The sequence below is a fragment of the Myotis yumanensis genome, unplaced genomic scaffold (assembly GCF_028538775.1).
Source record: "Myotis yumanensis isolate MYYU_CA2020_CCGP unplaced genomic scaffold, mMyoYum1.0.hap1 SCAF_294, whole genome shotgun sequence".
NCBI classification, from domain to species: domain Eukaryota; kingdom Metazoa; phylum Chordata; class Mammalia; order Chiroptera; family Vespertilionidae; genus Myotis; species Myotis yumanensis.
The window spans coordinates 14,435-25,543 of NW_027224045.1; the positions used below are offsets into that span (position 1 = coordinate 14,435).

The 11,109-nt window shown below is 40.1% G+C and overlaps 1 long non-coding RNA gene and 1 pseudogene across 1 annotated transcript; one reads left to right on the top strand and one right to left on the bottom strand.

Annotated features, from left to right (window-relative positions):
• The first annotated feature begins 373 nt into the window (after nucleotides 1–373).
• Nucleotides 374–486, top strand: LOC139001283 (U6 spliceosomal RNA; annotated as a pseudogene).
• Nucleotides 487–8,709: 8,223 nt separating this feature from the next.
• LOC139001281 (uncharacterized) lies at nucleotides 8,710–11,103 on the bottom strand. The gene is made up of 2 exons (XR_011469936.1): nucleotides 10,047–11,103; nucleotides 8,710–9,524 (listed from the first exon to the last, which is right to left on the bottom strand). It is a non-coding gene; the product is annotated as an uncharacterized lncRNA (long non-coding RNA).
• Between the last annotated feature and the right edge of the window lie 6 nt (nucleotides 11,104–11,109).

Consider the following 11,109-nt stretch of genomic DNA (forward strand, 5'->3'; position numbering starts at 1 on the left):
TCCTATTACAGATCAGTCAACGTCTCTTTCCTAAAGCCCCGCCTAAGTGCCTTCATTGGAAATGTTTCTCTTTCTTGTAAACAAGTAAAATATAGCTTTTGATGTCAGAAATGTCCAGACATGCAGAGACTTTTCATGAGCTTATTTTAGCCAAACTGAGGACATATGCCAGGGAGCAAGATCTCAAATGCTCCAGAGAATAACAGTGTTACAGGTGTTGTTGGTTTTTTTTTTTTAATGCATTTGAAATTAAGGAGGGGATATGAAGATAAAAGGCAAGGTAGGGGGTAGATAACAGGAGAGTTAACAAGCTTATGTGCTTTCTTGAGGGGGGGGGGGGTTTAAGGCTAATTTTAAAGGTGTGTTAACTTGTGTTTGCTTCCGAAGCACATACCAATATACAAAAAAATTGGAACGATACAGAGAAGATTAGCATGGCCCCTGCGCAAGAAGGACACGCAAATTTGTGAAGCATTCCCTATTTAAAAAACAAAAATAAGTCAATAAATAAAGGTGTGTTAACGTGCCCCACAGGGGGGCAATTTGATTTTTTTAAAATTTTGTTTTATTGCTTAAAGTATTACAAAGAGTATTACATATGTCTCCTCCCCCCCCCCCCTTGACCTTCCCCCGGCCTCCCCTACCCCCCAGTGTCTTATGTCCATTGGTTATGCTTATATGCATGCATACAAGTCCTTCAGTTGATCTCTTACTCCCCCCTAACCCTCCCCAGCCTTCCCGCTGTAGTTTGACAATCTGTTCGATGCTGCTCTGCCTCTGTATCTATTTTTGTTCATCAGTTTATAATGGTCTTTATTATCCATAAATGAGTGAGATCATGTGGTATTTTTCTTTCATTGACTGGCTTATTTCGCTTAGCATAATGCTCTAGTTCCATCCATGCTGTTGCAAATGGTAAAAATTCCTTCTTTTTTACAGCAGCATAGTATTCCGTGGCAATTTGATTTCTAAGGGGGGCAACTCAAGAATGTTATTAACAGTGAATTTTTTTGCATTTCTTATGCTTCTAGGGGCCTCATATACAGTATATAAATATATATGGTGACATATTTATGCATTTCAGTTCTCTATTATGTTTTGAAACTTTGCTATTTTTTCCTATCACTTCATATTATTTTTCCAACAATTTCTTTTTTAAAAAATATTTTGATTTTTTTTTTACAGAGAAGAAGGGAGAGGGATAGAGAGTTAGAAACATCGATGAGAGAGATCGATCAGCTGCCTCCTGCACGCCCCCCACTGGGGGATGTGCCCGCAACCAGGGTACATGCCCTTGACTGGAATCAAACCCGGGACCCTTGAGTCCTCAGGCCGACGCTCCATCAACTGAGCCAAACCGGTTTGGCTCCAACAATTTCTTAATGATTTTTTTCCTCAGTACTTTCAACTGTCCTTTCATTTTTTTATTTTTCTCTTTCATGGATGCCATGTTCTTTGGAAGCTTGTTTGGACCAAGTTAATGGCCTTTTAGGCTTCCTCCACATGAACGGGAGTTCAGTTTTTGAATAATAAGAATTATATGTCATGGGGTGGGGGGGGCATCAGGATTTTAGAGATGCTTAGGTGGGGCATGGCCAAAAAACGGTTGGGAACCACTGACTTAGATGCACACAAACATTATCTTAAGTGACAAACCTTTACTAAAGAAGGTAAATGCCTGGAGCATGACTACCGGCCAAGAACTGCCCAGCTAGGAATTTATGATTAGATCACCCTGGAAAGTTACTTTCCATAGAACCCCCACCTTTTTTATCCATATGGCAAACACTCCTATTTAAGTACTAGAGAGTAAGCACATTTTTGTACTCTCACTATACTCTAATACCCTTTCAGTGTCTTATAGTTGTGGTTCAACTTCAACAAGTTTATTTCTGTACGACTAAAATAGACCATCCCAAGCAGATTACTTGGGCTAAAGTACCCAGTGCTCTAAAAAGCCTTCCATTTTCATTTCTAGCTGCAAGGACTAGTTTACCTAAGGGTGCCAATAATTCCTGACTTCAAAATGGGAGTATCATTCGAGTGAAGAGAAAACACTGAACTCACTGTACTATCTGGAAGTGTGTACTGGTTGATAAAAGGGTTCATTAGAATAACTTACCCAAAACTCAGTGATTCAAGCAGTGGTTACATTCTTTGGTATCACTTAATACAATCCTTGCAGGCGCACTTTGGTGGCGGGGCCCTCAGCGGGCATGTGTAGAGGGAAACAGACCCCGGCAGGCCAGGGTGGTGGATGTGCGTGGATGTCTGGGTCCAGGCCCGGTGCGCCTGCCCGCTCGCCAGTCATCTCCCTGGATCCAGTCCTAGCGCTGCTGCACTTGGTGTAGTTCGGTCTTTCCAGTGGTGAAGGGGCTTAACTGAAGTTCCTGTGCCACTGCCAGGTGGGTAAGAGGAAGTTGGAGCGTTTGGAGCGTGTGCTGACTGGCCTCAACCTGTTTTCCCTGCTGCTCAAGCTAAAGGAGATAGATCCTGAGCACACTGACCTGACCTGCTGGCCTCCCTGCGAAGCCAAGACCTGTCTGTGATTCCTAGATATTTTGAAGCTGACACAGCCAGCCAAGTCAGAGGTGAAGAGCTAAGACCTGAGGGCAGCATTTGACATGTGATCACCTGGGGAAGGACTGGAGAAGACTGGCTCCTCAAAGTGTCTAGAAGCAAGATCGATGCCATGGAGGTGAAGTATCCCTATAACTGGACAGAACAGCTGAGGTAGTTGCTGAGAGCCCGGGGAAGGATGCTCAGAACCTGTCAGCTGATCTCATCCAGGGCCAGCAGGGCTGGGGCCTTCCGAGACAAAAATGAAGAGTGGTAGCTGCAGTGTGCCTAATGTCAAGGGACTGGGAAGCATCCACCCTTGTGGCCTCCTGATGATCCAGATGCTCTTCTCCAGGGGACTGGGGATATCTGCACTTCAGTTATCACCACGAAGGTGGACTAAATGCCTTCCATATGCCAGCACTGCGAAGACCTAGCAATGAGCCACGAAGAGGGATCCCAGACTGGCTTCTCAATTAAATTTATAGAGCATTTAGTCTGTGCCCAGGAGGGCTTTGGCACTGTATAGAAACTTCCATGCGAAGGAGATTCTGCTGTTCTCCATTAAACGAGTTCCTTTAGAAGGAAGTTCTGCGGCCCCTGTGAGGTTGAAACGGCCTCGGTGAGGTCGGGACGGCCCCGGGGAGGTTGAAACGGCCCTCGTGAGGTAGGGACGGCCCCGGTGAGGTTGCAGCGACCCCCGTGAGGTAGGGACGGCCCCGGTGAGGTTGAAACGGCCCCGGTGAGGTCAGGACGACCCTGGTGAGGCTGTAACGGCCCTGGTGAGGCTGAGACTACTCCAGTGAGGTTGGGACAGACAAAGGGGACCAGTATAGACTGATGAACAGGAGTAGATACAGAGGCAGAGCAACATTGAACAGACTGTCAAACTACAGTGGGAAGCCTTGGGAGGGTTTGGGGGGCGATTAAGAGATCAACTGAAGGACTTATATGCATACATATAAGATTAACCAATGGACACAGGACACGGGGCGGGGGGGGGGGGGGGGGGGGGGGGGGTAGGGGCCGGGGGAATGTCAAGGGGGGGGGAAAAAGAAGACATATGTAATACTCTTTGTAATAATTTAAGAAATAAAAATTATTTAAAAACTAAATAAATAAATAAAAGAAAAAAAAGAGGAAGTTCTGGAACCATGTACAGTGCACAGAAGCAATCTGTAAAATTAGTGGTTATTACTGTTATTCTAAAGGTGAGAAAACAGAGCTGGAGGAAAATTGGGATAGTAATAGAAGAGCTGGGGTTGGAAGCAACACTGGCTCCAGAGCCCACACTGAGTCATTCTGTACCCCCAGCACTGAGGCAATCACGGTAGATCTGTATACCAGGACAGGTGATATGGGTGAGATAGGACATAACCTAGGCTTTGGGAAGCCTACTGGGCCCATTCTCCAGCCCTTGGCCTTGAGTGGAGTCTCTGAGGTTTACAAAGTAGGAACAGTAGGTGTGGACAGACTGAAGTAATTAATGCCTGCTAAATGCTCAGAAGTGATTGGCAGTCAGTGCTCTTGAAATGTTCTTAGAAGTTATGATTCCTGTGCTCCCAGTTTGTTACTCTTTTGTATTAAAATCACTGTCTTTATGATAACAAAATTGGCAAGGGAACTGGATCCTCTCATTTTAAAGAATAATGTTTCTAAGGTAATCCTATTAAAGCAGATGTACAACTACATGTTCCTCTCACATGTCAAACTACAAACCTCCACATCTCCCACCCACTTTTGTAAGGCCCTGTGAGTTAAGAAAAATATTGTGGAAAAAATTTCTGTGAGCAAAAGAAAAATATTTTGCCCTGGTTGATGTTGCACAGTAGTTGGTCTTGGCCCACCCACCAAAGAGTCACATGTTCAATTCCTGGTCAAGGGGTGTGTGCAGGAGGGAACCAATCAATGTTTAGACACATCCATGTTTCTGTTCCTCACTCCACTCTCTCTAAAAATCAATGTTAAAAATATCCTGATGAAAAAATATCCTGATGAGGATTCACACAAAGGAATAGTTCATGACATGAGAAAATTACATTAAGCTCAAATTTCAGTTTTACTTAACCATGAATATTAATAGATAAAAACTTCATTTAAATTGGCGTTGAGGGCTTGTAGAGGGATCTCTAGACTCCCACCACTCATCCCAATCACCCCAAACAGGAAGAGGTACTCTCCATCTCCAACAGGAAATGTTTTCTTACTCTATTACAATAGGAAGCAGGATCTCCCCAGCAATCAGCCAATAAAAAGCCACTACACTGCAAACTCTTATTTTCTTCAATGGACTGTTTCATAACAGCCTTTTAGAATTCCCCCACCTGGACAGACTGAAGTAATTAATGCCTGCTAAATGCTCAGAAGTGATTGTTCTCTAAACTTATGCATAGTTCACCATTAGATCAAATGTCCCAAACTGAAATTCTTTGTTCCTGAATAAACCCTTTTGCTGGAGAAATATCTTATTCTTTTTTTTTTTAAATATATTTTATTGATTTTTCACAGAGAGGAAGGGAGAGAGATAGAGAGAGTTAGAAACATCGATGAGAGAGAAACATCGATCAGCTGCCTCTTGCACATCCCCCACCGGGGATGTGCCCGCAACCCAGGTACATGCCCTTGACCAGAATCGAACCCAAGACCTCTCAGTCCTCAGGCCGATGCTCTATCCACTGAGCCAAACCGGTTTCGGCAAATATCTTATTCTTAAAAGGTCAACAAAACACAACCATGCTTAACGATTTATGTATTGTCTATGGCCATTTCTGTGCGACAAGGGCAAAGCTGAGTAGTTGCTAGAGATCATATGGCGCCTTTCAGGAAGTTTGCCAAACTCTGTTCTGTTAGAACTTGGACTACAAATAGATTAATACTTGGTCAAAATGAAACATTACTTATTATAAATCATTTCAAAGCCTTTTTATAGTAGCATGAAAAGGCAAAATGAAAAATGCCAGCTATAACTGGTAAGGCTCAAATATAGCTGTTTCTAGACTTGATCTGGTGAAATATAGACTCCATAGCTTACTCTATTTTATTAGTTTTTAGTCCTCAGCCCAGGATATGTTGCTATTGATTTTAGAGAGGGAGAGAAACATCGATCAGTTGCCTCCCATATACGCCCTAACCAGGAATGAAATCCGCAACCTTTTTGGTGTATGGGATGACACTCCAACCCATCTAGCTAGCTAGAGACTCCTAGCTTATTTTGCTCTTTTATTAGTTTATACACTTAAAAAAAACAGAGGTCTATAGCATTAATGAAAATAAATGGCCTAATAAATACACATGGTCATACCTAAATTTAGATTTTTAAAATTTCTTCTTGGTTGAGATAGGCGGCTTTTCAGAATAATGCAAACATAATCTTAAGTCTGACACATCAGCCATCCCAAATCCAAAGTCTCAACACCATGGTGGATTCTAAATTGTCCACCATCAATAATAATTTTACTTTCTAAAGGGGCTATTGATATGGTTGCAGATGAGTCTCCCACTTGTGAACTATGACTTGACATGGACCAAGAGCTTTGGTTCTAAAAAACATCCTTTGAAGTAGTGATACTGAACTGATCCTCCTCTACTGAGTTCAATGGTTGCTTTCCAAAACATGCTTCCACCTGCCTTGTTCTCTGAAAGAGCCACAGCATTTTGAGGATTCCAGTTTCCCAAAGCATCACAGCTTTCACGTATTGCAAAAACTTCTGGAAACAGAGTTCCTCTTATTTCAAAGGTAACCTGAAAAGGTGTCATTCTGATGAATTTACTTTAGAATGTCGTGCCCCCTCGCCCAAGAGTGAGTGCAACAGGTCAAGATGCCGAACTCTGGCCTCCCTCGCTTATTTTAAATGCAGGTAGTTCTGCCGAAACTGGTTTGGCTCAGTGGATAGAGCGTCGGCCTGCAGACTGAAAGGTTCCAGGTTTGATTCCGGTCAAGGGCATGTACCTGGGTTGCGGGCACATCCCCAGTAGGAGATGTGCAGGAGGCAGCTGATTGATGTTTCTAACTCTCTATCTCTCTCCCTTCCTCTCTGTAAAAAATCAATAAAATATATATATTTTAAAAATAAATAAATAAATAAATGCAGGTAGTTCTCACTTGCACTATGCAAGCTACAACTGTATAAAGCAATCTTAGTCTGTGATTATACTGAGCTTAAAATTTGTCAAACCATAAAATTTTCTTGGCGTTGGTTATAAATGTAAAAGAAGTAAAATATTTAAAATAGACACATTGAAAATTAAAGTGTTTTTTTTTTTTTTTTAAGTTATTTTAGAGAGGAAGGGAAATAGAAACATCAATGAGACAGAAACATCAACATTGATTGGCTGCCTCCTGCACGCCCCCTGCTTGGGATTGACCTGGGCAAGTGCCCTCACCAGGCATTGAACAGGGGACCTCTTGGTGCCTGGGTCCAAACTGAGTCACACAAGTGGGGCAGTGTTTTATTTCTTTATGAGCTCTTGTCTATACCTGGCAAACTGTCATACTCTTTTCTAAATTTGGATTAGCTTCTGAAATTTTATTCTTTGTGCTTTCAATGGCGGAAAAATCTGAAGAGTTCCTTTAATGGGAAGTTTTTCATCTGCATCACTTCCTCAGATACATTCATCCTTTATGACCCAACCACTTTCCTCACTTACAACCATGTTTGACTTCGCTAAGTTCCTCTGACTGCATATCCAGAACTACTACTTGAATGGAGGCAGTGCCAACGTCCCATGGTCATCTATATCTTCTATAATTCCACTTACATTCCACCCAAATCCTGCAGTTTTTTTGCACAGTAGTGTTGCACTATTGTGCAAAGCCAGGACTACCTGTAATTCTTGGAATTTGGATGCAAATTTCACAGTAGCATCCTTCCCTGAGCTTGCAGTTTCACCAGATAATTTAAGGTTAATGAATTCATGCAGACTTCTGAAGCGACAAAACCAGCCTTTACTGGCAGTAAAATGTTCTTTTCTCATTATGATTATCATTTCTTTCAATGTAGCACTTTGATATTTTGGCCTGAATGCTAGTGAACCTGAGTGGGATTTGATTACAGTCCTCAATCTAAAGTAGAAGTAAATGCTCCATTTCAACCATAGTGGCTTTCTGTTCCTAGTAAAACTTAAACTTAAAAAATGTTGATGCAACTTTACTTTGTTTTTTATATTCATCAGTTTTAAAGATATGAACTGTAGCTTCATGTAGGCCTAGATCTCATCTTGTCTGCTATCACCATTTTCGAACCTAACCACATCCAATTTCACTTCCAGTGTTATCACTTTTTGTTTCTTTACTGCTGTCATCTTTGTTGACCAATTCCCTCTTATGATTATCCATTTTTATAAAATGTCACATAGGGTTAACACTGGAAGACAACAAGGCAACACAATTATTCTTTACTGTGTGTATGTGACCTAATAGATTTTTGGTGACCAATCACCAACAGACTTTGGAAGAAGTGATGCAACACTGTTTACAGATCATGATGCACATCTTTTATTTGCATAATTATTTATGGAATAAGAGCTAACAGCAAAGTTTATGCAACAATTCACAGTTAATGTTGTGGTAACTGAAACTTCAACCATGTTGTTGGGGAACTGCTGTTATTTATTTAAACTATGAAAAATGCATTTTGGATCAGTGCAAACTAAGGACTACCTGTATCTAAAAAGAAAAACTTGGATTAATGCACAGTCAATTTTTAATTCAATTTAGTTAACTACTAGCCAAGCCTAATCTTAGATTAAATAAAAAGCTTTTCAAAGGAATTCTAGTTTTCAAAGAAATGCTAATTGTAAGACTCTGAATTACTGACTGGAGCTAGAAGAATGTTTGGAGATAATGTAATACAAAATTCTTCAAATTAGGATTTGCAGAGTCCAGACATATTCTTTTGACAACTTATGCCCCTCTCCTCATTTAAATAATCTTGAGATTTGCAAAAAACTACTGTTGTCCAGATTGTAAAACTTTACAATCATCACAAAGCACAAGATCTTATGTGTTTACAACTTATTCCATAGCAACTAGTACCATGTTTATTACTGTAACAGTATCATCATCCCATTAATGTTGTCTTAGTTTTGTTTTTGAATGCATTTATTTTGTAAATCTTTTCATTAAGGGCCATAAACAAAGTTTACATCCACTTTTTAAAAATATATATATTTTATTGATTTTTTACAGAGAGGAAAGGAGAGGGTTAGAGAGTTAGAAACATCGATGAGAGAGAAACATCGATCAGTTGCCTCCTGCACACACCCCACTGGGGATGTGCCGCAACCAAGGTACATGCCCTTGACCAGAATCAAACCTGGGACCCTTGAGTCCGCAGGCTGACGCTCTATCCACTGAGCCAAACCCGTTAGGGCAACATCCACTTTTAAGACAGAGAAAATTAACTTAATTCAACATTGAAAACAAAAGGAAAAGAGGCACGCATGCTCTCCCTTCTGGGAGCAGGCCCACACCTTTCTTCCATTTCAGGAGTGCATCTCCTAAACTCTAGAGACTTGCAACCAGAGGAGCAAAGGGGAACGGCAGCTCATCCCCAGCAAACCCCCTAAATCTGCCTCCAAGGCCCCCTTTTCTTTGACTTCTCAGTGAGCCAAAGTAGCTCTGCTTAGGTTCATTTCTTTCCTATAACATTTCTAGAAAGTCAAAGCAGCCCTGCCTAGGCTCTGCCCTGTTGTTTCTTATATCCCAAGCCCTTCCTTGTTTCACTGTCCCTAGCTTTAATAAATGTACTATACTCTCAAAATCACTTGGACTCGTATTGTGAAATCTTTCCTGCACAAAGTCAAGAACCCACATAATACAGGCTGGCTCCAAGCAGACCCACTCCAGGTCCGGTTCCTGTCCGGTAACAATCACATTATTCAACCAAAAGGTTGATCATCAATGCATCTTTTCCTTTGATTTATGATCAAAAGGGAAAAATGTGAACAGCAACAACAAAAGGATTCTATGGAAAAAGGAAAAAACAAAAACATTGAGTATTCACAATAATTTTCCCCTTTGTATTTCTTAGACAACATGCCCAATTAATTACAGATTAACCTGGCATTAGATTTGAGATTCCCAGCTTCCAACTATCTGCCTATCTACTATTATTGAACAAAGCTTAAGTTATAAAATGATCACCCACTGGCATATCAAGAGTACTTATAAAATATCCAGTAGTTCAGAAAATTTAAACCCCAAAACATATAATCTCTAAGAATTTCAGGGGTTAGAAGGATTATGTCATTATTTTTAAGAAAAGATGACTATTAAGGTTAAAAATCTGCCCCCCCACAATGGCCTATTCTTAATCTAATCTATTGATTCAGAAAGCTATATTTTCTTTGAAATCATATTTATGTTATCTTTGAAAGCTGAAATAAGCAGAAATTTTAATTGATTACAATATCCAAATTATGCTCAAATGTCAATTTTTTGCTCAAACGTTTTTTGTTTTATCAAAACTAATTTATAAACCTCTTACCTTATTATATAAATCTTCAATGATCAGATAAATAAGACAAATGTTTTCTAAGAAAAACACCCCTCAATTTTATTCCTGAAAGAAAAAACATTATAGGTAAATCAATATACAAAAACTATGTATCTATAAGCCTCACAATTTTCTTTTTCTATTATGTCCTCATCCACATACATTAATCACAATAAATCATGATGTGAACAGCAGTGACAAAAGTTTAATCATTGGACATATATACTTTCTTATTTTCAACTTATGCTTTAGTCATAAGGTTTGCATTGCTTAGCCCTTTTAAAAAAAACATAATGCATGCAAATTTCTATACATTTCAATTCTCTCATGCAGAACAGGTAAGACCTCCAATTTTACTATGATTTACTATAAATACATCATTTATCTACTTTGCACAGATTACCTTATGCAAACTTAGTTATCTTCTTCTCACAATCAGATCTGATATAGAAAGGGTAATCAAATACATTTCAAAACTGTTTGTATGTAATGCTTTTGTTATTAGACAAGATTTCCAAAGACAGAAGTTTAAAAACTTTAAAAAGGGAGGGTTATCTCTCCTAACAACTTTGAAGCAGTGATAAAGGGAAAAGACTGAAACTATTACAAATCTCAGGCACTAAGAGAATTCTTCAGAACATTCTGATTGCTTAGCAAGGTCTGTATTTTACTCATTAAGAGGGACAGAACCCTATCTGGTGCAGCTCAGTTGGGCGTAGTCCAGAGCATCAAAAGGTCACCAGTTCGATTCCCGGTCAGGGCACATATAGGAGGCAGCTGGTCTATGCTTCCCCACCCCCCTCTTTCTATAAAAAAATAAAAATTATATATATATATATAATACAATACACACACACACACACAGACATATTTTTTTAAAAAGAGGGACAGAAGCACCTGGAAGGGAGTGGGGAGCAGCAGTAGAAAGAAAGGGAAGTAAAGTAAACTCACCATACTGGATAAAAATCGAGCTTTGGGGGAGAAAAGGCAAACTGCTCTAATTCGGCTACTGTGTCTGTGGAGTAGCCCATTCTCTGTCTCACTGTTTCACTGA